Source organism: Erinaceus europaeus, chromosome 11 (assembly GCF_950295315.1).
Source record: "Erinaceus europaeus chromosome 11, mEriEur2.1, whole genome shotgun sequence".
NCBI classification, from domain to species: domain Eukaryota; kingdom Metazoa; phylum Chordata; class Mammalia; order Eulipotyphla; family Erinaceidae; genus Erinaceus; species Erinaceus europaeus.
In genome coordinates, this window is record NC_080172.1 from 80,772,650 (window position 1) to 80,800,540 (window position 27,891).

Consider the following 27,891-nt stretch of genomic DNA (forward strand, 5'->3'; position numbering starts at 1 on the left):
ATCTTTATCATTATTAATTACAACTTGAGTTTGTGCTGTGATTTTATGATTTGCCTCAAATGTCACCTGTCTACCTAGAAAATTTTTCTAATATTTCAAGATGTGACTCAAATGTCATTTCTTTTGAGAGTCTATTCTAGAGTTTATTACTGTTTTTCCTGTTTTCTTCCTTAGCATCTTAGATAGATTTTCATTATTGTTGGTGCAACTTACATGACTTTTTCAATAGAAACTTCACTCTTCATGCAGTCTTCAGATCAGGGGACGGAACAGATGTCTGTATTTATTTTGCCACTAAGGTTTTGCTGAGGTTTCATGTCTGCACAGTTCAATAGTTTTTGAGAGACTTTTTTTTTTTTGTGTGGTAGAAGGAGAGAAGCAGACATGGACAGAGAGGGAGAGTGAGAAGGAGAAATACCACAGCATTGCCACAACACTTGTAAAGCTTTCTCTTTGTATAATTCCTCATGTGGTGACCAGATGCTTGCACTGGTAGTAAGCACTCTATTGGGTGAGCTATGTCTTTGTTATTTAATCATCTCTGTCATTCAGGACCACTTGGCGCTTAGTAAGTGTTGGTTAAGTTACTGAGTACTTGCGGAACATTACATGGTACATAGAGTAAAAGGGCAGAAATATGAAAATGGGGAGAATCAATTCACAAGAGAAAATAGTTATTAAAAACACAAAGTCTTCATCTAGGGTTAATTACTTCCATTGAACATCTTGCAACTTTATGGGCATAGAGCTGAATTTAAAACTCTGTACTGGTTTGAGAATTTTCTAAGTTCCTCACTTTTCTTTTCCTTTGAATATTGACAGTAGAACCTTTGTAAAAGTCTTCCCATTGGAAAACAAAAACCAAAAACAAGCCAACAGGACTACATTAAATTGAAAAGCTTCTGCAAGCCAACAGGAACTACCTCCAACACAGAGAGCATTTATTTTTTAACAAAGAGAATTCTTAAGGAATGAGAGAAGATCTTTATATGCCATATATTACACAAAGGGTTAATAACTAAAGTATATAAATATCTGAGCTCACCAAACTCATGAGAAACAACAACAAAAATTAATTGATAACTCCATTAAGAAATGAAGATAGGATATGGACAGAATATCAAAGAAGAGATCCAAAGGGCTAACAGACATATGAAAAAATACTCAAAACCACTGATTATCAGAGAAATGAAAATAAAGATACTACTTCACTTCTGTGAGAATGCCATATATCAGGAAGGACAGTAACAATAAATATTGGTGAAGTTGTGGGGATAATGGAGCCCTTCTGATGGTGAGAATGCAAATTATTTCAACTTCTGTGGAGAGCAATCTAAAGAATTTTGAGAATGCTAGAAATGCATTTACCCTTTCACTTGGCAATTCTGCTCTTGGGGATATATCCAGAGGCAACAAACACACCTATCTTCTTTACTTTGTCTTGGATGGAACTCCAGGGAGCTATGTTAAGTGAACTAAGCTAGAGGGAGAAAGATGAATATGTGATAATCTCACTCCTACCTGGAACTTAAGAAACAAGAATAAAAGGGGAAAAAAAAAAAACAAAGTAAAACTTAAATCGAGTCTGGCATATTGCACCAAAGCAAAAGGCTCTGGGGAAGAGGGCAAGAAGAGGCTGGGTGGGGGTGTTGGATCCTGGTGTAGGATGGTAGAAAAGGATGTAAGTTGCGGGTGAGAGTGCTTTTCAGATACCTGCCACGGTGAGATGAGAAAATTTACCCATGTGTCCACAACTACACTGTAAACCATTAGCCACCCTCCCCCAATAAAACAACAAAAATAAAATCTTTCTATTGGATTCTCTGATTTGATACTTGCAATCTTTTTGTGAATCAGGTGAGGTATTGCCATTGCTTTACTATAGAGCAGGAACCCGTTGCTCATAGATGTTATTTATTTTTTTTCAGAGTCACTCAGCTAGGGATATATGACTACAGATAAAGAATATTTTCATTGCTACCTTAAGCCTTTCCTGAAGCTAGTGCTAAGTGATTTGTCTAACTGAGAAATGTTTGCATCCAAAAGATTCTATTAACATTTGGCTATAAGATAAATACCCTATTGGTATCTATGGTTGTATTAAACATAGGGTAACAATGCAGTATATAATCTTAGTTCTTGTTAGCTAAAATGATATGAGAACATTAGGAAACAGGTAGTCTGACAACTTGAAGCAGCATCTAGAGTGAAATATTTTTGTATTTCTGAAGATTCCTGGATAAGGAGTTTTTAGAAATAATTTTGCTCAAAAGCAAAAAAGTAAGTTCCTTTGTAGTGTTACATTATACATATAGGCCAACACTATTCTACTGATCATATTCTTCATATTACGCTTATAGAAAATATCTCCAAAAACAACTGTTTTCCTGTGATATTTTGCAAAATTATTGTTCTTAGAGACATCATAGATATCATCTTCAGTTATTAGGTGAAACCTGGGCTTTGTAGATAGCTACAAGTAATATTCTGAAACTAGTGCTTCAGATAATTTGAATATGTAGTTGCCATCAGCTTTAGAAGTATAACTTTATAGCTGAGATTACTTAAGAGATTGCCCAATTAAATCTGTTATTTATTTATTTACTATTTGTTTATTATTATTATTTTTTTGCTTTCAGGGCTATTGCTGGGGCTTGGTGCTGGCACTATGAATCACTACTTCTGGCGGCCATTTTTTCCATTTTTATTGGATAGGACAGAAAGAAAGCACTGTAAGACATATGCTCAACTAAGTGAGCCACTACTCTACCCCTGAAATCTGTTTTTAGAAGAAAAAGTTGTGGTCTGGAGAGATAAAATGCTTAGCTAATTTCTTATGGCTAATCTTGAATTTGAACTAAAGTTACCTTCTTCCTTTTGAGTATTTTCTCTACAACATACTGGTTCTTGGTGGATCCCTTTTGATAGTGGCTTAGGGAAGCTCTAACCACATTTATGGGCTATATTGGTGATTCTGTCACAGTGGCAAATTTGCATACCACTATTTGCATACCACTAAAAAACACTATCTTTATTAATAGATATGATACCACTTTTCCCAATTATGCCTAGTAACCAAGTCATCAAATGATACAGCTTATAAGACTATGATAAAATAAAAATGTGTAGTTGTTTAGTTTCATTTTCTATTTTACCAAGTAAATAGTTCACATCAATTAACTGGAACAACATATATGCAATTTTTATTCAAACTTAAGACCCCAGTGTAAAGTCTAGTAATGAAAACCATTTTCAGAGATTGATTTAGAGAATCAGGGATCATGGATTTTTTTTACCCACACCTGCTGTGGCATTAGTCACTTTGGAAAACGCAGATATTAAGATAAAAAGATTCAGAAGTATGTTTTTATTCAGATTTCAGTTCTTAACAATTAAAGATATAGATGGGAACTTAATGAAGTGAGACATTTTTTTTACTACACTTCTGTGGGTTTTGCCTCTTGTTTGTAAATAAACATTTTCAGAAGTAGCATCTGAAAAGAAAACATTAAGTTAGGACAGAAGCAAGGAATTGTTAGAAACTAGGATGTTTCCAACTTTGAAAAGATAAAGAAATAATCCCAAGAGCATTTGAAGAGGGTCTTTATATCTGAAATGCCAATGTTTTTCCTAGCTAGACTAGCAATAAATTACTCTGAAAAAGCAGATCGACTGTTTTAGATGTAGCAGGGGTAACAGAATTTACGAATGACATATAAGAAGGAAAGACATTGTCAATTTTTTATATAGTCTGACTTTTGGGGGGTTTAGTAGCTGCAATTGCTAACAATACATAGCAAACTTTTAATGTAGCTTCTTAAGAACTTTGTTGAGAGTAAATAAAAATGCCACTTTGCCAAAGCAAAAACAAAGACCTTAGTAGCTTAAAATAGCTATATATTTGCTCTTGATTTCTTTCTTTCTTTTTAAATGTTATATTAGGGAGTAAACCCAGGACCTCATGTGTATGCAATACCACTGAACGATATTATATTTTTTCAGAGAGAAAGAGAGGGGGTAGGGGAGAGAGGACCACTGTAAACTTAATTCTCTTGGTACTGTCAATGGTGCTTTCATGTCAAACCTAGGGCCTCATTTTTGGTAAGGTGTATGCTTTTACCAGCTGAGCTATCCATGGTTTCTTGCTCCTGATATTCTTGAACAGAATTTCAAGTGGAATCAGCTGTTTCACTTTTCTGTTGTTTCCACTTGAGGTCACTCAGATGAATGCAGTTTACTAAGTGATCAATGATGATGGCCTCATTTATATCTGACTGCTAAGAGGTCACTGTTTTGCTTGTTTGTTTTCTCTTTGTAGCTTCTAGTTGTCAAGAAAGAGAGCTCATGGTCTGGAGGTTCGTAGAGTAGATAAAGTGTTGAAGTGCCAGGCATGCGGTTCTGAGTTTATTCCTTGGTACTACATGAGTAAGAGTGATATTCTGTCACTCTGTCATAACTAGCTAACTAAGAAACTAAGAAAGCAAGCTCATGATATCTTTACATGACAGTATTTGGTTTCCTAAGGAATGTCAGTAGAAGCATCAGAGACTCATAAAGCATGGACTTGGAACTTCCACACATAATGCTCAGCACATTTTATCGGTAAAAGCAAGTCAAAAGGGAGATACAACTATAAGTAGGTTGAGACTGACTTTATGCTTAAACTGCAATTACAATACAGATAGAATTCATGCCAGCTCCCCCCCCCCCAATTGAGCCAGCTTTTCAATCTGTTTTAGGGGATATGACAGAAGTTCCTACCATTTTTTTTTGCATTTGTATTTTTTTATACTTTTTTTCTTTATTGTGGGGGTGATCAATGGCTTACAGTAGATATTAAAATACAGTAGTTGGCACATGTGTCTCAGTTTTCCACATAACACTCTAGCCCCACACCTATGTCCTCCTACACCATTATGGTACACGACCTGCACATTCCTCCTCACTCCAAAGTCCTTTACTTTGATGCATTAAACAAAAGACTTCCATGCTTGAGGCTTTGAGATCTGAGGTTCAGCTCCCAGCACCATCACAAGCCTGAGATGAGCAGTACTCTGATCCTTTACTCTGATCCTTCTCTCTGCGGCTCTGAAACAAACAAATAAACAAACAAACAAATGGCTGGGCTGTGGTCCAATGCACAGGGACCAGGGTTCCAATCACGAGCCCCCACCTGCAGCTGCATTTGTATTTTGACACTAAATATTTTAAAGCATAGAAAATTAACTTTTATGTTATTAAAGGTAACTTCTATGATTCCATAGTATAGGGACCATGATCTCTCTTTGATTTAAGATGATGGCAATATTGATATTTTAAAATTTGTTTCCTATTCCTATAAAACAATGGGATATGGTTGACAACTATATAGATATAATTTTTCTCAGGAAAAAAGGAGTTTGAGGCCAGCATTGATTCTCTAGGGAGTGTCTGCATTTTGTTTTCTGTTAAATGATCATCTATAATTGATTTGTGTGCCAACCAGAATTGCTTTAGACTATTTTCAGCTATTTTTATTCTCAAATAAATATGTAGCATTATTTGCAAAGAACATTGCAGGTTCTTCTGTAGATAATCAATCATAAAGTAAAGAAGAAAATACTGTTTTTATTGGAACAGAAAAGATAGGAAATGACTAACATGCAGGAAGGGCAGGGCAGGGGAATAATCTTAGAAAGTGTAGAAATGTTAGATTAATAGGTTGAGGTTTTTTTGTGATAATAATAACTATTTATTGCCTTAAAAAAAAAAACGCAAGACTATAAGGAACCTTCCCCATTCTGTATCTACTAAGGGCCTAAATATACTAATCTGAAATGTTTGCTCTAACCACTTACAGTTCCTGACTTGGCATTCTGATAGTGTGAAGTTAAATAACAAGGGACTGCTTAAAAAGATGAACCAACAATTTGTTTGGCTTTGTAGGTTCATCTTTTTAAGCAGTCCCTTGTTATTTAAGTTAACACTATTAGAATGCCAAGGCAGGAACTGTAAGTGGTTAGAGCAAACATTTCAGACTAATGTATTTAGGCCCTTAGTAGATACAAATGTTATCTAACACCCCTAATAATTCTGTTAAAACTCTTAACATTCATTTACAAATGTCAAAACTGAAGTTTGAGAAGTTAAGTGATTTATTCAAATTCATACATTCAGGGACTGGGAGAAGGCTGACAGGACAGAGTATTTTCCTTGTGCATGTGCCCCTGGGCTTGAGCCCAGCGCCACCTGATATCAGGGACTATATTGAGAAATCACGGAGGGTAGAGAAGTACTGTGGCATCTCCCTTTTCTCTGTTTTCCCCTCGTGTCTCTTTATCCCTTTCTTTAAAATAAAATGAATAGAGGGATTGGGTACTGGCATATCTCATAGAACACACATATTACCATGAATGAGGACCCAGGTTCAAGACCCCCATCCCTGCTAGCACTGGGGAATCTTCAAAAATAGTGGAACAGTGCTTCAGGTATTTCTCTCTTTCCCTTTTCCTCCCTTTCTGTTTCTCACTATCTCTATCAGAAAGATTAAAGTAAAAGGAAAAACACGGCCATCAGAAATGGTGGAGCCATTGTGCATGTGCTGAGTCCCAGTTAAAACTCTGTTGAGAAAGAGAGAGAGAGAGAAGAGGAGAGAAGAAGATGGAAGAAGAAGAAGAAGAAGAAGAAGAAGAAGAAGAAGAAGAAGAAGAAGAAGAAGAAGAAGAAGAAGAAGAAGAAGAGGAAGAAGGAGGAGGAGAAGGAGAAGGAGAAGGAGAAAGAGAAAGAGGAGGAGAAAGAGAAAGAGGAGGAGGAGGGGGAAGGAAGGAAGGAAGGAAGGAAGGAAAAGTAGGAAGGGAGGGAAAGAAAGGAAAGAAGAATAAAATTGCCCTATAAAGGCTGTTCATTATTACCTTGCAAGCTCTGGTCTCTGGTCTAATTCCCTGGTGATGTATAGACAACAAATAAAAACAAATTTATATAGACAAGACAATAATATAGATAGGATAAGAATATATAAAAGCTTGACCTAATTCTTTTTTTAAACTATTATACATAATATTTTGATTTGGAGCTATTTACATCACTATTACAAGTTTTCTACTGTGTCATAAATAAAGGCCACAGATAAACAGCAGCTGTCAAGTAAATGAAAACTAGAGCATACATGGCGTAACTATCATTTTCCCAGAGACATTAGTACTGACTAAGAGGCCATATACTTGCTTTCAGAGCAAATACAGTTTTACTGTCTTAGAGTAACTCCTGGCAGGAATGTGAGTTAGTGATGAACATTGATGGGCTAAATTTCTTACAGTAATTCCTTAATCTGGTCTTTTAAATGCTACCAGGTTCCATGTTGAACCAAGGAAGTCTGAGCAGCAAACAAGTATAAGAGAATTAAAATTTATGCTCTTACTATAGAGTATAAAATGGAAGAATTAAAAAATTGAAGAATGTAAAGCTCGCTGTGAATGAAACAATTCAACAACCATTTCTAATCCTAACCTCAAAAAAAAACAAAAAAAACTCATTATTAGGTGACATCTCTGACCCACTCTTTTCTTCTTTACTGCTGTATCCTCAGATTTTAACAGTCTACCCCATAGCATTCAGCTTAGTTTCCCTTGATCTGAAGATGGAACCTCTATTACCTTCTGAAATGACCATTTTTCTTTCATTTTTTGACATTAAAAAAAAAAGAACCCTTCTGCACTGCTGGTGGGAATGTAAATTGGTCCAACATCTGTGGAGAGCAGTCTGTAGAACTCTTACTAGGCTAGACATGGGCCTTCCATATGACCCAGTGATTCCTCTCCTAGGGATATATCCCAAGGACTCTGTAACACCCAACCCTGAAGATATGTGCACACCTATGTTCATAACAGCACAATTTGTAATAGCTAAAACCTGGAATCAACAAAGGTGCCCAACAACAGATGAATACTCTTGTATACACACAATGGAATACTACCTAGCTATAAAGAACAATGAATGACCGTTTTTCTTGAAATCTGTTATTGTCTTACCTAGTAGAGTGCAAAATGCTACCATGTGAAAGGACCTGAGTTTGAGTCCTGGATTGCCACAAAAAAGACCTGTAGGGTAGAGATTTAATGAGCAGTGAAGCAGTGCTACAGTGCTTCCACCTCTCCCTCTCCCTCTCCCTCTTCCTCTCCCCCTCCCCTTCTCTCCTTTGCTCCCTCCCATTATCTGACAAGTAAGAATAATAATAATAGGGAGTCGGGCTGTAGCGCAGTGGGTTAAGTGCAGGTGGCGCAAAGCACAAGGACCGGCATAAGGATCCCGGTTCAAACCCCGGCTCCCCACCTGCAGGGGAGTTGCTTCACAGGCAGTGAAGTAGGTCTGCAGGTGTCTATCTTTCTCTCCTCCTCTCTGTCTTCCCCTCCTCTCTCCATTTCTCTCTGTCCTATCCAACAATGACAACAACAATAATAACTACAACAATAAAACAACAAGGGCAACAAAAGGGAATAAATAAATAAATAAATAAAATAAATATTTAAAAAAAAAATAATAAACTATTTTCTCTGACTAGAAAGCCAGCAGTGAGTGAACACATTTCTTCCTTCAACACAGAGAAAACTACAGAAGAGAGCATGTTTGTGGTTAACCTGGACTGAACTTGCAACATTTTTGAGAAATATACACTGTTTTCCATTTTTAAGTTTTTCATTGTTTATATCACCTCTGACAATATTCTTCACCTGCTGCAAGTTTTCCCATTTCTACTTAATTTGTATTTATTCTAAAATTCCCAAGCTTATCTCAACTTTTTGTTCATTCAAAGTATTAAGATACTATTATAATAAAAATGCAGAAAGATGTAACATATATTTATTGATGTGGTATTAAGAATAAAAATTTGAAACAATATAACACATCTAGTTGAAGAGGAACTAGATTTAGAACTAAGTTTCACCTTGTTGCCAGAAATGATCTTCATTTATCTATTTTCTCAAAAGTAGTGTGCACACACATTACGTTTATATACACACTAGTTAGTTATCTTTTTGTGAGTAGATTACACATTCACACAGTTTGGGGAAGAAAAGTATGACCCCTTCTGCATTCAACTCATCCCACCTACTCACTCTGCATGAGTTCCTTCCCCCAGTGTTTTAAATGTAACTAAAGGTAACAAGCAAGACCAAAATCTTTTTTATTCCCTTTTGTTGCCCATTTTGTTGTTGTTGTTGTTGTTATTGTTGTTGTTGTTGGATACGACAGAGAGAAATGGAGAGAGGAGGGAAAGTCAGAGAGGGGAGAGAAAGATAGACACCTGCAGACCTGTTTCACCATTGTGAAGTACTCTTCTGCAGGTAGGCAGGTGGGGGCTCAAACCAGGACCCTTACCCTGGTCCTTGTGCTTTGTGCCACCGGCGCTTAAGACCAAAATCTTTTTATCTCTCCTTTCCATATACTGAAGGCAATATTATATATGTATGTATGTTTGTGTATATTGATTGTATGGATGTGTTTGTGTCTATATTATATACATATGCTATTTTGGAGGATAAATGTTTCTCTTAGATACATATACATGTATATACATATATAAACATACATATGTATGTATTATGTACATTGAATTTTTCTCATAAAATGTATTTTGGAAAATTTTTTCATATAATGTTACTATTTTTGTTTATTTGTTTTTTTTTTTAGTAGCATAACATGCTTTGTGTATAGCTACCATAGTATATGTTAACAATTTTCTATCAAAAAGTTCTTGGACTGTACTGAACTTTTTGTTATAGGTGATAGTACAGTGATAGCATAGTATATTTGCCATTTTGTTTATATAAAAGTACAACTGAGTCATTTTACTGAGTAGATTAAAAAATCAAGCTATTAGTGATTTTGATGGATATTGCCAAATGGTATGTGCCAGTTTGTATTTCCTCCATTTTCTTAGAGTACCTGATTTCTTGTACTGTTAGCTTTAACTAACAGTTGTTTTTTCTGTTTAGCATTTTTTTCTTTAATGGGGAGATTAACAGCAAAATACAGTAGTTTGTACATGTGTAACATTTCAGTTTCCCACATAACTCAATCACCTCTGTCCTCTGCCATCATGTTCTAGAACCTGAACCATCCCTTCATCCCAGAGTCTTTTATTTTGATGCAATACAGTCAGTTTAGCTTTTTTGTCTGTATGACCAAATGTAAATGGTACGTAACTTTTTACATCATTAAGACTTGTTTGTATAACTTTTACCTTTTTTTAAAAGACAGTATAATTTAATAGCTCTTATTTTTGATTTCTGGATTTTTGGTTCAGTATTAGAGATAGCATACTTCTTCAGGCCTATAATCATGAGGTCCTGCTGCATGATCATATTGTACTCATATGTCAGTGACTGTGCTGTAAAGCAGTAACTCCCTCAATAGAAAATAAATAAATGAGAGCCAGATGGTGGCTCTGTGGGTTAAGCACACATAGCGCGAAGCAAACGAACCAGCATCAGGATCCCGGTTCGAGGCCCCGGCTCCCCACTTGCAGGGGGGTTGCTTCACAGGCTGTGAAGCAGGTCTGCAAGTATCTATCTTTCTCTTCCCCTCTCTGTCTTCCCCTCTTCTCTTGATTTCTCTCTGTCCTATCCAACAACAATGACAGCAATAACAACAACAACGATAAACAAGGGCAACAAAAGGAAAAAAATTTAAAAAAGTAAAAAAGGTAAAAATAAATAAGAAATTTGTTTATATTTTCTTCTATTACTTTGTTTTATATTTACAACTGTGTTTATCTGGTAAGGGTAAAAATTTGTCTTCTTATGTTTATTAATTTCTTAGAGTATTATTTATTAACCATTTAATATCTACCTTACTGATTTAAATACTACTTTATAAAATAAGTTATCACCATCTGTAACCTGCTACATTTTAATTATTTTAGATTTTTTCACTATTCCTGTTTCATTCATATCTGTTTATTATTGTGCTAAGACTTTATTGTTTCAGTTTTGTTTAAGTTGTTCCGCCTAGTAGGGTAGTTACTAATGATATGAACTTATTAAGCACTTAAAGTCTGATTTGTATACAATGAGATATGCTGTAATTAAGCAATATACACCTACCTTAAGAGTTAAACAAAGAATTACCTATATTTCAGTGAGGGGATATAGTGTGATGGTTAGACAATATGACTTTCATGCCTAAGTCTGTAAAATCCCAAATTCAGTCTTTTGCACCACTATAAGCCAGAGGTGAGCTGAGAAATGCCCTGGTTAAAAATAATAATAAATATATCCCACTAGTACTTTTATGTTGACTACACATTTATTTTACAATAGTTATTTTTACATCAGTGTATTGATTTAAGTAATATGTATTTTAAATATATTTTATTTTCTTTTAATTTGTTGTGTTATGAGTACTAAATGTATTCAAATTATGTGTGTGGCTTTCATATATGTGTGTGTTGTGTGTATTTCTACAAGGCAGTGCTTCTTTAGAGTATGTTTAGTCATAACTGAGTTAATGTTGCAAGTGGAGCGTTCAATGAAGTCTTGGAGAACACAGAGTTGATTTAAATTTCTGTGTGGCATCTACTTTGATCATAGAGACTTAGAAATTTTTCTGTTATTCCTTTATTTCCCTGAAAATCTTCTACATATTATTTTTCCCTCCTAAATATCCTTACACATATTACGTATTATATTATAAACCATATAACATATGTCTGTGTATGTATGTGCATATTTAAACATCATACTATCACAGTTATGATTCAGATATCCCTTAATGTCTCTGCTGGGCTCACTATCTTAGATATACCACAGCAACTTTTTTTCTTTACCGCAATTCAGTTTTTTTTTTAAATTTCTTTATTGGAGGATTAGTGGTTTACAGGAGACAGTAAAATATAATAGTTTGTACATGTGTAACATTTTTCAGTTTTCCACATAAAAGTTCAGCCCCCACTAGGTTTTCCTTGTAATTCAGTTTTAAGCTCTTTGAGGACAAATATGTTAGTTAGACTTGAGAATGCAGTGCCAAGGACAATACAAACAATGCAGTTAATGATAAGCGTTAATGTTTGCAGGATGAATAAATTATGAAAATCTACACAATTAAGTGAATTGTCCATAAGAGGAAGCACTCAGAGGAAAAAGTGAGTTTTAGCCAGCATCTGTAAACAAAACTAGAGAGAGGCAATAAAAATAACCTGAAAGGATTCCTCCAGAGGACAAGGTGAAAGCCAGGAGCTCTAATGTTTTTAGAAGAAAGTGAAGTGTGGCTGAAGTAATGAGGAATGAGCAAAGGATCTTTAATGTGAATGGAAGCTTAGGGATAAGCAGCTGTGAGAATGATTGTATTTTCCAAAGAAACCCAGAAGGGAAGAGGTATGTTAGACTACTATACTTTCATGAATATGAAAACTCCAGTCTCTTGCCCAATATTAAATAGATCAGTGAATAAAGTCAATGCTGCATAATCTTACTAGCTTTTTCACCCAGAATAAGATGCAAGTGATTTCTGTAAAATTTGTGAGAGAACATATATTAATGGATTAAAAGATTTAGAGAGATCACATGAAATGATTCTTGCTGTCTAAATGAAAGAGACGTGTGCATATAATGGAAGTAAAAGAAAAGAAACACTTGGAAAAGGAGAAATTTTGAAGATGTAAGAGGCAGCAGATTTGAACATAGTTTAAAATGCCTGAGCAGGTGGAAAGGGAGTCTTGTAAGCCCAGGCCAAACAGATGACTTTTGATATGTGGAAAAACATCATTTTCTGACATCTTTATGCTGGATGTCTCACTGAGCAGTAGAATTCAGCTAACCTTTAATGTATTTATAACTTGAGTGCTTTTTTAAAATTTAAATTTTAATTAATTATTGGAGAGAGACAGAAAGAAATTGAGAGAGGAGGTAAAATAGAGAGAGAAAGAGACAGGGAGATACCAACAGCCCTGTTTCACCATTTTTGAAGCTTTCTCTCTGCAGGTGGAGACTAGGAGCTTGAACCTTGGTCCTTGCTCACTGTAATGTGAGCATTTATCTAGGTGCACCATGACCTGGACCCATAATTTAAGTGCTATCTATATTTTATTTCAAATATTATTTTCCAATATTATCTGAGACACAGATAAGGAAGATAACTAGATCATCACTATTTGTACATAATTGATGTTTTTGTGTTTGTTGCACTTATGCATTTTTCATAACTAAGTTCTGAGTTCTAGAGGCATGGCTGTGCAGTAACAGCCTTTCACTTTCCCCAGTCAACTAGGAAAAGCAATGAAAATCACCTGAAAACTCAACAAAATGCCATCAAATTTCTTCAGAAACTCAGCAAGCCACGGGTCAGTACAGACACGTGTAGATAGTGGGCAGAGCTTCCTTGGACTAAAAGGTCATATTCAGGGACAGCTGGCACCAAACTGGGAGAGTGAAAACTGAGGCACACCACTTTCGGGTCAGAGTCAAAGAAGAAATTGTTGAGAGAAAGAAAGAAAAGAAAAGAAAGAAAGAAAGAAAAAAAGAAAGAAGAAAAGAGGAAAGAAAAAAAGAGAAAGACCCGACCTAAGTCACAGGTGAGTTCTGATACTTAGGACTTGTGCACAGAAAGACAGTGAGGGATTGATTTCCAGGACTAAAAACTAGTGCTCAGGAACAGCAGGCACAAAATTGGGAGATTAGTGGTTGAGTCATACAACATTCAGGTCTGAGTTTAACTAAAAGAACTGTTAAAAAGAAAAAAAGTTCACATAAAAAAAACAGTTTATGGGAGTCGGGCAGTAGTGCACTTGGTTAAGCGCAGGTGACGCAAAGCATAAGGACTGGCGTAAAAACCTGGTTGGAGCCCCCGGCTCCCCACCTGCAGGGGAGTCACTTCACAAGCCAGGTCTGCAGGTGTCTATCTTTATCTCTTCCTGTCTTCCCCTCCTCTCTCCATTTCTCTCTGTCCAATTCAACAATGACATCAATAAGAACAACAATAATAACTACTACAACAATAAAACAACAGGGGCAACATAAGGGAATAAATAAATACATAAAAAAAAACAGTTTACAACTGTGCCTTCCCGAGTTTCCAATGTTGTTCTCTCAAGCTGGAAGAGCATCAGGGAGACCCTATATTGACATCAGGGACACTGACCTGGCCTAGTGACTCTGGATAAAATATCCCATCCCCCATCAAGATATATAAACAGGGAAATCAAACACCTTAGTCACAGTGCCTTCTCCTTGCACACCAACAAAAGAACACAAATGCGGAAACTGAGAAATGCACAGACAGCAATGACAGAAAAGCTAAATGGCCAGACAGATACAGATCTAGAAAAAATGACAGAGATAGAGTTCAGAAAACTAATTATGAAGTCATTTCAAGAAACTAAAGTTACAATAAAAGTCCAAGCCCAGATGGGTTGACAAATCAATTCTATAACACCTTTAAAGAACAACTACCAATACTCCTCAAGCTCTTCCAAACTATTGAAGACACTGGGGATTCTATGAAGCCAACCTTAGCTAATACCTAAAGGAGGCAGAGTTGTAGTGGAAACAGAAAAACTTATTAGAAAAAACTTTTGACAAAATCCAACATCCATTCATGCTCAAAACACTACAAAAATGGGAATAGATGGAAAATTCCACAAGATAATGGAGTCCATATACAACAAACATACAGCTAATATCATACTCAACAGAGAGTAGCTGAAAGCATTCCCCTCCCCCCCATCGAGAACTAGACAGGACTGTCCATTATTACCATACTTTTCAACATAATATTGGAAGTTCTTGCCATAGAAATCAGGCAAAAGAAATCAAAGGAATACAGATTGGAAGGGAAGAAGTCAAGCTCTCACTATTTGCAGATGATATGATAGTATACATAGAAAAAACTAAAGAATCCAGTAGAAAACTACTGGAAATCAGTAGGCAATATAGCAAGGTGTTAGGCTACAAAATCAATGTACAAAAATCAGTGGCATTTCTTTATGCAAACACTAAGTCTGAAAAAGAGGACATCCAGAAATCATTCCCATTCACTGTTGCAACAAAATCAATAAAATATCTAGGAATAAAGCTGACCAAAGAAGTGAAAGACTTGTATACTGAAAACTATGATTTACTATTCAAGGAAATAGAAAATGATACCAAGAAATGGAAAGACATCTCATGCTTATGGATTAGAAGAATTAATATCATCAAAATGAAAATTCTCCCCAAAGCCATATACAAATGTTATATGATACCCATTGAAATCCCACCAAGTTTCTTTAAGAGAATAGAACAAAAATTAGAATCATTTATCTGGAAACAGAAAACACCTAGAGTCACCAAAACAATTTTGAGGAACAGAAAAGGAGAAACAAAGGAATTCTAACTTCTAATGAGATTATCAGTATTAGATCATCAGTATACAACCAAGAACACAACAATAACAAGAAAAACCAGGAAAGAAAAGTGATAGAGTCGCATGGTCCAATGTTGGTGAAAGGCCAACTTGGGAAAAAAAGCCTCTTGTAGATATTGTAAGTTAGTCTCAACATTCATGATAGCCACAAAACAAAATATAGTACAAAGACAAATAGGAATCATATGTGGCAAGACCCTTATAGAAAACCGTTAACATAAAACAACAAGCAGAAACAAACAGGAAAAGAGTCAATAAGAACATAAAACAACCTCAAAACAAAATCCAGAATAGCTATAGGTAAGTCGCATTTATCAATAATCACTCTAAATGTGAATGGCTTAAATTCACAGGTTAAAAGATTCAGAGTGACAGAATGGATTAGAAGGCAAGATCTGTGGTCTGGGAGGTGGCACAGTGGTAAAGCTTTGGACTCTCAAGCATGAGGTCCTGAGTTTGATTCCTGGCAGCACATGTGCCAGAGTGATGTCTGGTTCTTTCTCTCTCCTCCTATCTTCCTCATAAATAAATAAATTAAATATTTAAAAAAAAAAGAAAGCAAGGTCTATCTATTCTGTGTCTCCAGGAAACACACATTCAAAAGAAAGACAAATAGAAACTCCAAATGAGAAATTGGAACAAGGTATCCCAAGCCAATAATGCAAATAAAAGGGCAGAAGCAACTACTCTAATATCAGATAAATTAGTCTTTCAAGGAAAGAGGATGAAAAGTAACAGGTATGGTCACTATATATTTGTCAGAGTATCAATCCAACAGGAAGCCATAACCATCATCAATATATAACATCATCGAGTTGCTGGTTCCCACCTACAGAAGCTCGAGCTGCTGGAGAAAGCTTCACAAGTGGTAAAGCAGTACTGCAGGTGTCTCTTGTATCTCTCCATCTCTATCACCCCTTCCCTCTCAATTTATGACTGTCTGTCCAGTAAATAAAGATTAAAAAATACTAAAAAAGATCCTGAACAAGATCTTGAAAAATCAAATCCAACAACATATCAAGAAAATAATTCACAAAGACCAAGTAGGATTCATCATTGGGGAACTGGGATGATTCAATATCTACAAATTAGTCAATGTAATTCATCATATCAATAAAAAGAAAGATAAAAATTTCATGATATTATCAATTGATGCCCCAAAGGCATTTTACAAGAACTAACACTAATTTATGATAAAAGGCCCTCCAGAAACTGGGAATAGAAGCACCGTTCCTCAACATAATGAAGACCATTTATGACAAACTCACAGCTAGCATCATTCTCAATGGGGAAAATCTGGAAGCTTTCCCCCTAAAATCTGAACGCTTTCCCCTGTTATTCGATATTGTTTTTGGGATCCTTGCCACTTCAATCAGTCAAGAAAGAGATATCAAAGACATACTAAATGGAAAAGAAGAAATCAAGCTATCCCTTTTTGGCGATGGCATGATATTATATCTAGAGAACCCCAAAATTCCACCAAAAAAAACTACTGGAAATAATACATTCAGTAGAGTTGGAAGATACAAAAATCAACACACACAAATCTGTGCCATTTATGTATACAAACAAGCAATCAAAGGAAAGGGAAATAAAAGACTCAAACCCATTTACAACTGAGCCCAAAAAGATAAAATACGTTGGGGTAAATCTTACGAAGAAGGCTAAGGACCTTTATAACAAAAACTACAGGACATTGCTAAATGAAATAGAGAAAGACACAGAAGTGGAAGAACATTCCCTGTTCTTGAATCGGGAGAATGAACATCATTAAAGTGGCCATTCTACCAAGAGCAATCGACAATATCAATGTAATCCCTACAACTTGTCCAAAAATTCATGTGGATCCACTAACAGCCATAAATTGCCAAAACACTTCTGAGAAGAAAGGAAAAATATGGAAGTACCATACTCCTCAACTTTAGTTTATACTACAAAGCAATAATAATCAAAACAGCATGGTGCTAGAATAAACATGGACACTTAGATCAATGGAGCAGAATTGTAATGAGCCCACACTTATATATATATAAGTCTGTTATATAGACAAATATATGACAAAGGGCCCAAAACCATTCAACAGGCTGAAGAAGTTATCTTCAGTAAATGGTTCTGGGAAAATTGTACAGCCACATGTAGAAACATGTGGACCACTACTTAACACTATACAGCAAGGTCAAATAGAAGTGAATTATTCATCTAGATATTAGGCCAGAAACTCTAAAATGTACTGAAGAAAATGTAAGTGAAACTTTGCAGTTTATATTTACAGATGTATTTGGAGACTCAACTGCCTGGGCATGGAAAATGAAAAATGAAAACAAGTGTAAATAAATAGGATTACATGAACCTACAAAGCTTCTACACATCAAAAGCAAACCACACAAGGATAACCAAGCAATTGAGAAAATGGGAGAAGCTATTTGCATATCATACATCAGTGAGTTATCAAACATCTATACAGAATTAATACAGATGTGCAAAAGAAGCCAAAATAAGGCAAAATAAATGTAGGCCAAAGAACTAAACAGACAATTGTCTCAAGAAGAAATATAGATGGCCTATGGATACATGAAAAAATGTACCACTTGACTTATCATTAAAGAAATGCAAATTAAAACTGCATTGAGATACCATCTCATACTTGAGAGAGTGGCTTACATCAACAACCCAGAAAATGACAGGTGTTGGAGAGGTGAAGAAAAGGGAACTATGGTGCAGTGCTGGTGGGAATACAAACTGGTTCAGATCCTTGGGAGACTGCATGGAGAGTGCTTAAATAAATAAAAATGGGATTACCTTATCATCCAACAATACCACTCTTAAGCATTTATCCACAGGACCCGCAAACACTAATATACCCCTATTTTCATAGCTATGTTATTTACTTACAATAGCTAAAGCGTAGATACAGCCTAAATACCCAGCAACAGGTGACTGGCTAAAGAATTTAAGGGCTATATATTCCATGGAATGTTGGTATTCTTCGTGTTGGTTTGGCACCCTTCCCCCTACCTCTGAGAGAAATGGTTTGGCCCTTGCTAGTTTCCCCGCCCTGCTTTCTCCCCTCCGCCTATGCTAAGGAGAGTCCCAACAGCAGCAGCAGAGGGAGAATGATTGGGAAGCACATGGTGTGGTGATTTGCCCGTTCATGAATAAAGATTAAACTGCAGTTTCTCAGCCCAGCTGTGTGTCCTCAAGTCTCTGTCTCTGTCTACCGCCGCGAAGCTAGCCCGGCCTGCTGGCACCTCTGAACGTTAACAACAAATCACAGGAACATTATCTTTGCTATCAAAAAAGATTATATTATGTCCTTTGGGGCAAAATGGTTGGAACTGGAGGTGATTGTGCTTAGCAAATAAGTAAAGAGATGAAAGGCAACTACCATATGCTTTTACTCATATGTGGAATCGAGAGATCTGATTTACATGAACTTGCCAAAAAAAAAAAGTCCAAATAAAACAGAAGCAAGCAAACTGCTTGTAAGACTTGTAGAATTATAGTAGTTATCAACTTTGGGGGTGTTCGAGTGTGGAGATCGAACTTTGGTGGTGGGTATAGTGTGGAACTAACTATACATTATAATCTTCAAATCTTGTAACAAACTATTAATAACAAGTAACAATTATTTAAATTATCCCCCAAGTGAAATTGTTGAAAAATAGTGCTGTGGTAATTTTTATGGAACATATTGACTTCAAACTTGTTTAAATATTTAAATTATTCATTTTATCCCAGAGATTAGTAACTCTGAAAACATTTTCTGATAGGATTAATGTAGTTTATTCCTCTGTTTTATAGCCTACAATGTGAGATAGCACATTTGTCTGACAAATATATATTTGTGTCAGATAATATCAGTTTTGTTATCACCATCTGCACTCTGCTATATTTCAGCAACAATATGAACAGAGATATACATATGAAATTGTGGATTTGCAACAGATATTATCATTAATTTTCACATAACTAAATGTTTTGGTTAGTTTAGAAAACTTTATAGAATATCAAGGTATATAGCAACTGTACCTCTATTTCATGACCTTGCAAGTATTACTAATACATTTAGTAGACAAGTCCTTTAGAGGACAAAGAAATTGTTGCCAAGTTCAAGATAGTTTAAATGAGAACTACAAATAGAAACAAATTTATATAGTAAGGGAAGAAGCTATGGTAAAATACTATGAACTATATATATAATAAGATGAAATGTTTTGTTAATTTATGTATTATATATTACTTGATCAAGCAGTATAAATAATCTACTTATTAAAAGTTCATTCACAAGGACAAAGAATAAAATATCCTTTAGGCATTTCATATTAGAGCTAAAAACTCATTTTTCTTCTAATTACATAATTAAATATCATTCATATTTTTATTTCTTAATTCACTCAACATTTTAAAATTGATCAAGTGCAGATTTAATTTGAAAATATACTGAAATATCTAAATTTTTCTTTGGCAATATTTTAAGTTTCATGAAAGAACTATAAATACTATTTTTAATTTTTTAAATTTTCTTCTTCCTCTCCTTCTTTCTCTCTTTCTTTCTTTATTCATCAGGATTGTTGCTGGGGCTTAGTGCTGGCACTAGGAATCCACAATTCCCAACAGCCATTTTTCTTCTCCTTCTCCTTCTCCTTCTCCTTCTCCTTCTCCTTCTCCTTCTCCTCTTCCTCCTCCTTCTCCTTCTCCTTCTTCCTCCTCCTCCTCCTCCTTTTCTCCTCCTCCCTCCTCCTCCTCTTCCTCCTCCTCCTCCTCTTCTTCTTCTTCTTCTTCTTCTTCTTCTTCTTCTTCTTCTTCTTCCTTCTTCTCCTTCTCCTTTTATTTCTTTTTATTTTATTTTATAGGGCAGAGAGAATTTTAGAGAGGAAGGGAAGATAGAGGAGAGAAATGGATACCTGCTCACCTGCTTTACTGCTCACAGTGTTCCCCCTTTAGAGAGGAAGCAGGGCTTGAACCCAGGTCTTTGTGTATAGTAATGTGTGTGCTCAACTGGGTGCACCACTGCCAGGCCCCCTCTATCTTTGATATTCAACATCATGTTTCTGGACTTTTAAAAGAAACTGTAATTAAGTAGTAAGTATGTAAAACCCATAATAGATTAATCTTGACTTTATTGACAGGAAATAACAAACACGATAGAAAATTATAAATCATAATATGAAAATGTGAGAGATATGGGGTAGGTACAAAACTAAAGGATTTTTTTAAAAGTATATGACAAAACTTAATTGTTTAAAAGACTGTAATTAGGATTCGACTTCCGGAGGCGGAGCTACGAGCAGCAGATCGCTTTCTCTCCTCTCCTCTCCTCTCCTCTCCCGGATCAACTAGGAATACCAAAGGAGACCACCCGGACCGAAACAAGACAGGACTAGAATGACCACAGAAACCCAGTAAATCACCCGTGAGTACAAACACGCGTGGCTGGTGACAGAGAGGAGAGAGGGGCCTAAGGAGAGATTAAGTGACTGCTAACAGTTCGACAGTTTGTCAGTGGAGACACCACCTCCAGTCTGCTCCACCAACAAGGGGACAGCTGAAGGGAGGAAAGGACTCCCCAGAGACTCACCAAGTACAACTCTGAGTCTCCATTGCTACTACCCTCAGAATCTGGAGCAGCAACAGGGAGGGACACCAGGGCACAGAGATCTAACCAGGAAACTCAGGAGAAGACCTATACCTCGGTGGCATAGCTGAAGGGCTGTGAAAGTCTCTTTGCATAACCACTGGATTATCTCTGCCACACCCTGCTTTATCTCTTGGTCAGGAGTCATTGATTAAGCCAAGAAGCCTATTGATAGTTTAAAAGCCCTCAGGCTACCATAGCCTACAGGGGGAAAAAAAAGGCTTTTACACCACTGAACTCCAACTCAGGGATTGAAAAAACTGATAACTTATATAAAATGGTTAAAACAACAAGAAAAAATAATGGAGACTCGAACCAGGACAAGAGTCCAGCTAAAAGTCCTCCAGAGGGCGAAGCACAAAACAACGAGTTCAACATCCAAACATTAGCTAAGGAAATAATAACAGGAGTGAGTAAAGAATTTGAAAAAATTGTAATCAGAACTGCAGGAACAACAAATGAGAATATGGAAGAAAATTCTAATAATCGCATGGTTATTAGAGAGCTGAAAGCTGAAATTGCTGAGCTAAGAAGGCAACTAGCTGAACAAGCTAAAACAGTATCAGAGCAGGGCAACAAAATAGATGAACTCCAGAAAGCAGTAGAGGGCAGAGAGAATAGAATCAATGAGGCTGAAGACAGAATTAGCAAGATTGAGGATGAATTAGAGACAACTAAAGAAGAAGTAAGAGATCTCAAAAAGAGATTAAGAGATGCTGAAAACAACAACAGAGTCCTATGGGATGACTTCAAAAGAAACAATATACGCATTATTGGCTTACCAGAGGAAGAAAGAGAAGGGGAGGAAGAAAGCGTTCTCCAGGCCATAATAGCTGAAAATTTCTCTAGTCTAGACAACACCAAAGACATAAAGATTCAAGAAGCCCAGAGGGTCCCAAACAGAATTAACCCAGACCTAAAGACACCAAGACATGTCATACTTAGATTGGAAAGGAATAAGGATAAAGAAAGGATCCTCAAGGCTGCAAGAGAAAAACAAAGAGTCACCTACAAAGGAAAACCCATAAGATTAGCAGCAGACTTCTCCATACAAACACTACAGGCCAGAAGAGAATGGCAAGATATCTATCGAGTGCTCAATGAGAAAGGCTTTCAGCCAAGAATACTATATCCTGCTAGATTGTCATTCAGACTAGATGGAAGCATCAAAACCTTCTCAGACAAGCAACAGTTGAAGGAAGCAACCATCACCAAGCCTGCCTTGAAAGAAGTTCTGAAAGGTTTCCTATAAACAACCAGACCACCACAAATAGAACATATATCAAAACACTCTAAAACTCTACAAGAATGGCGTTAAAATATCTTCAATCTTTGATATCAATAAATGTGAATGGCCTGAATGCACCTATTAAAAGACACAGAGTAGGAAGATGGATCAGAAAACACAACCCAACAATATGTTGTCTACAGGAAACTCACCTAACGCAACAAGACAAACACAGACTTAAAGTGAAAGGATGGAAAACTATCATACAAGCCAATGGCCCACAAAAAAGGGCAGGAACAGCTATTCTCATATCTGACATGATAGACTTTAAAATAGATAAGATTAAAAAAGATAGGAATGGACACTACTTAATGCTCAGAGGATCAGTCAATCAAGAGGACTTAACAATTATTAATATCTATGCACCCAATGAGAAGCCATCTAAATACATCAAACTTCTACTGAAAGAGCTACAGCATTATATTAACAGTAACACAATCATAGTAGGGGACTTCAACACCCCACTATCTCAACTTGACAGATCATCCAGGCAGAAAATCAGTAAAGACATAAGGGAGCTAAATGAAGAGATAGATAAACTAGAACTATTGGACATTTTCAGAGTCATTCATCCCAAGAAACTGGAATACACATTTTACTCAAATCCACATGGATCATTCTCAAGGATAGACCATATGTTAGGCCACAAAGACAGCATCAGCCAATTCAAGAGCACTGAAATCATCCCAAGCATCTTCTCAGACCACAGTGGAATTAAACTAACACTTAACAATCAACAAAAGATTAGTAACAGTGCCAAAATGTGGAAGCTCAACAGTACACTTCTTAACAACTTCTGGGTCAAAGAGGAAATCAAGGAAGAAATCAAAATGTTTCGAGAGTTCAATGAAAATGAAGACACAAGCTATCAAAATATTTGGGACACAGCTAAAGCAGTCCTAAGAGGGAAGTTCATAGCTATACAAGCACACATTAGGAAACAAGAAAAGGCACAAATAAACAGCCTGATTGCACATCTTAAAGACCTAGAAGAAGAACAACAAAGGAACCCTAAAGCAACCAGAAGGACAGAAATTACTAAAGTTAGGGCAGAAATAAATAACATTGAGAATAGGAAAACCATACAAAAGATCAATGAAAGTAAATGTTGGTTCTTCGAAAGAGTAAACAAAATCGACAAACCTTTAGCCAGACTCACAAAACAAAAAAGGGAGAAGACCCAAATAAATCGGATAGTAAATGAAAGAGGAGATATCACAACAGACACTGCAGAAATTCAACATATCATGCGAGGCTTCTATGAACAACTTTATGCCACCAAGTTAGAGAACCTGGAAGAAATGAATGATTTCCTAGATACCTACCAACTTCCAAAACTAAGTAAAGAGGAAGTGGATAATCACAGCTAATGAAATTGAAACAGTTATCAAAAATCTTCCCAAAAATAAAAGTCCTGGACCAGATGGTTTTACAAATGAATTCTACAAAACTTTCAAAGAAGAACTAATACCTCTACTTTTAAAAGTCTTCCAGAAGATTGAAAACACTGGAATACTCCCTGCCAGCTTCTATGAAGCCAACGTCACCCTGATACCAAAAGCAGACAGGGACACAACCAAAAAAGAAAACTACAGACCAATATCTCTGATGAACATAGATGCGAAAATATTGAACAAAATTCTAGCCAACCGGATACAGCAGTATATCAAAAAGATTGTCCATCATGACCAAGTGGGGTTTATCCCAGGCATGCAAGGTTGGTTTAATATACGTAAATCAATCAATGTGATCCACCACATCAACAAAAGCAAGACCAAAAACCACATGGTCCTATCAATAGATGCAGAGAAAGCCTTTGACAAAATACAACATCCCTTTATGATCAAAACACTACAAAAAATAGGAATAGATGGAAAATTCCTGAAGATAGTGGAGTCTATATATAGCAAACCTACAGCCAACATCATACTCAATGGTGAAAAACTGGAAGCATTTCCCCTCAGATCAGGTACTAGACAGGGCTGCCCACTATCACCATTACTATTCAACATAGTGTTGGAAGTTCTTGCCATAGCAATCAGGCAGGAGCAAGGAATTAAAGGAATACAGATTGGAAGAGAAGAAGTCAAACTCTCCTTATTTGCAGATGACATGATAGTATACATGGAAAAACCTAAGGAATCTAGAAAGAAGCTTTTGGAAATCATCAGGCAATACAGTAATGTGTCAGGTTATAAAATTAACATTCAAAAGTCAGTGGCATTCCTCTATGCAAACACTAAGTTAGAAGAAATTGAAATCCAGAAATCAGTTCCTTTTTCTATAGCAACAAAAACAATAAAATATCTAGGAATAAACCTAACCAATGAAGTAAAAGACTTGTATACTGAAAATTATGAGTCACTACTCAAAGAAATTGAAAAAGACACAAAGAAATGGAAAGATATTCCATGCTCATGGGTTGGAAGAATTAACATCATCAAAATGAATATATTACCCAGAGCCATCTACAAATTTAATGCTATCCCCATCAAGATCCCAAGCACATTTTTTAGGAGAATAGAACAAATGCTACAAATGTTTATCTGGAACCAGAAAAGACCTAGAATTGCCAAAACAATCTTGAGAAAAAAGAACAGAACCGGAGGCATCACACTGCCAGATATCAAACTATATTATAGGGCCATTGTCATCAAAACTGCTTGGTACTGGAACATGAACAGACACACTGACCAGTGGAATAGAATTGAGAGCCCAGAAATGAGGCCCCACACCTATGGACATCTAATCTTTGACAAAGGGGCCCAGACTATTACATGGGGAAAGCAGAGTCTCTTCAACAAATGGTGTTGGAAACAATGGGTTGAAACATGCAGAAGAATGAAGCTGAATCACTGTATTTCACCAAATACAAAAGTAAATTCCAAGTGGATCAAGGACTTGGATGTTAGACCAGAAACTATCAGATACTTAGAGGAAAATATTGGAAGAACTTTTTTCCGCATAAATTTTAAAGACATTTTCAATGAAACGAATCCAATTACAAGGAAGACTAGGGCAAGTATAAACCTATGGGACTACATCAAATTAAAAAGCTTCTTCACAGCAAAAGAAACCACTACCCAAATCAAGAGACCCCTCACAGAATGGGAGAAGATCTTTACATGCCATACATCAGATAAGAGTTTAATAACCAACATATATAAAGAGCTTGCCAGACTCAACAACAAGACAACAAATAACCCCATCCAAAAATGGGGGGAGGAATTGGACAGAATATTCACCACAGAAGAGATCCAAAAGGCTGAGAAACACATGAAAAAATGCTCCAAGTCTCTTATTGTCAGAGAAATGCAAATCAAGACAACAATGAGATATCACTTCACTCCTGTGAGAATGTCACACATTAGAAAAGGTAACAGCAGCAAATGCTGGAGAGGGTGTGGGGTCAAAGGAACCCTCCTGCACTGCTGGTGGGAATGTCAATTGGTCCAACCTCTGTGGAGAACAGTCTGGAGAACTCTCAGAAGGCTAGAAATGGACCTACCCTATGACCCTGCAATTCCCCTCCTGGGGATATATCCTAAGGAACCCAACACATCCATCCAAAAAGATCTGTGTACACATATGTTCTTGGCAGCACAATTTGTAATAGCCAAAACCTGGAAGCAACCCAGGTGTCCAACAACAGATGAGTGGCTGAGCAAGTTGTGGTATATATACACAATGGAATACTACTCAGCTGTAAAAAATGGTGACTTCACCGTTTTCAGCCGATCTTGGATGGACCTTGAAAAAATCATGTTGAGTGAAATAAGTCAGAAACAGAAGGATGAATATGGGATGATCTCACTCTCAGGCCGAAGTTGAAAAACAAGATTAGAAAAGAAAACACAAGTCGAACCTGAAATGGAATTGGAGTATTACACCAAAGTAAAAGACTCTGGGGTGGGTGGGTGGGTGGGTGGGGAGAATACAGGTCCATGAAAAATGATGAATGAAATAGTGGGGGTTGTATTGCTAAATGGGAATCTGGGGAATGTTATGCATGTAAAAAAAAAAAAAGTAGAAACGCAAAGCAGAAATTGAGTTTGGAGTATGGCACCAAAGTAAGAAAGCAGAAGTATACTAGAGTTTGCAGTGAGTACCTCCCTAATACTTCCTCTCCACTTTTCCAAGCTTTGGGTCCATGATTGCTCAACAATTTGTTTGGCTTTGTATGTTAACTCTCTTTTTAGTCACCAGGTTCCAGGTGTCATCAGGATGCTGGCCAGACTTCCCTGGATTGAAGACACCACCAATGTGTCCTGGAGCTCAGCTTCCCCAGAGACCCATCCTACTAGGGAAAGAGAGAGGCAGACTGGGAGTATGGACCGACCAGTCAACGCCCATGTTCAGCGAGGAAGCAATTACAGAAGCCAGACCTTCTACCTTCTGCAACCCTCAATGTCCATGCTCCCAGAGGGATAGAGAATGGGAAAGCTATCGGGGGAGGGGGTGGGATATGGAGATTGGGCGGTGGGAATTGTGTGGAGTTGTACCCCTCCTAAAATTAAAAAAACACACACACACACACAAAAAAAAAGAAGTTGAAAAACAAGACCAGAAATGAAAACACAAGTAGAACCTGAAATGTAATTTGCATATTGCACCAAAGTAAAAGACTCTGGGGTAGGTGGGTGGGGAGAATCCAGGTCCATGTAGGATGATAAATGACATAGTGGGGGTTGTATTGTTAAATGGGAAACTGGGGAATGTTATGCATGTACAAACTATTGTATTTATTGTTGAATGTAAATCATTAATTCCCCAATAAAGAAATAAATTAAAAAATAAAAAAAGACTGTAATCATATTTAGATATATGTAAGGGATTTTTTCTTTTTCTATGTTTTGTTTCAGAGTTACGAGAATTATACTGAAGAACATTCTGATAACCTTTTTTCTGATTACCTTTTAAGAATATATCTTTGGGGCAAAGAAAAAGTGGTAGAGAACATAACTTGGGTGTCTGATCTCTGGCACTGCATATGCCAGAGTGGTGCTTGATCGCTTGCATTCTCTCTTTCTCTCTCTTTAAAAAAAGACTTAAAAAAGAGAATTAATGTATTTTCCCACATAATGCAGTGTAATAAATAATCTAATTGTTTTTTCTCACTTTAGCCAGAAATTGGAAGAAATTTATCTGAGGTTTTAAGTAGGTAGTACTGTGAAACCTCACCAAAATGCTCATATGGTTTCTTTCCCCTGGGGATTTTCCTAGGTCTTCTGAGTGAGTCTATATCATTTCACCACTTCTGGTATACTCTTTTTCCAGAGAGAGAGAGAGAGAGAGAGAGAGAGAGAGAGAGAAACAGAATATGAGAGAAAGAAGTAGAATAATCACAATCCAACTTCACAGACCATGAAGCTTCCATTAAGCAGAGTGCTCCCATGTATTTTGAGAACTTTGAACCTGGATCCTCACTCTACCTAGTGAGCTATTTTCCAGTTTCTAAAATATCCACGTAATTTGATATATTGTGTACAAGTGTTAGTTCATAAAGAGTAAGAGAAAGGCTGGGGTGTTGTCTATTTATGGACATGCTTCCTTCATTGCCTTTCTACTTCTTTCTAATCTGGGTTCTAAGAGA

The 27,891-nt window shown here is 36.5% G+C and overlaps 1 protein-coding gene across 4 annotated transcripts in view; it reads left to right on the plus strand.

The window, feature by feature from the left end:
- LOC132541424 (uncharacterized) overlaps positions 1 to 27,891 on the plus strand; it is a 260,618-nt gene that overhangs the window by 40,624 nt on the left and 192,103 nt on the right. The window contains exon 2 of one of the 4 annotated variants that reach the window (XR_009552619.1): positions 2,640 to 2,753. The exons of the other annotated variants lie outside the window; for them this stretch is intronic. The gene's annotated coding sequence lies outside the window, so the exon portion shown is untranslated. The remainder of the gene's footprint in view (positions 1 to 2,639; positions 2,754 to 27,891) is intronic. 4 annotated transcript variants of the gene reach the window in all.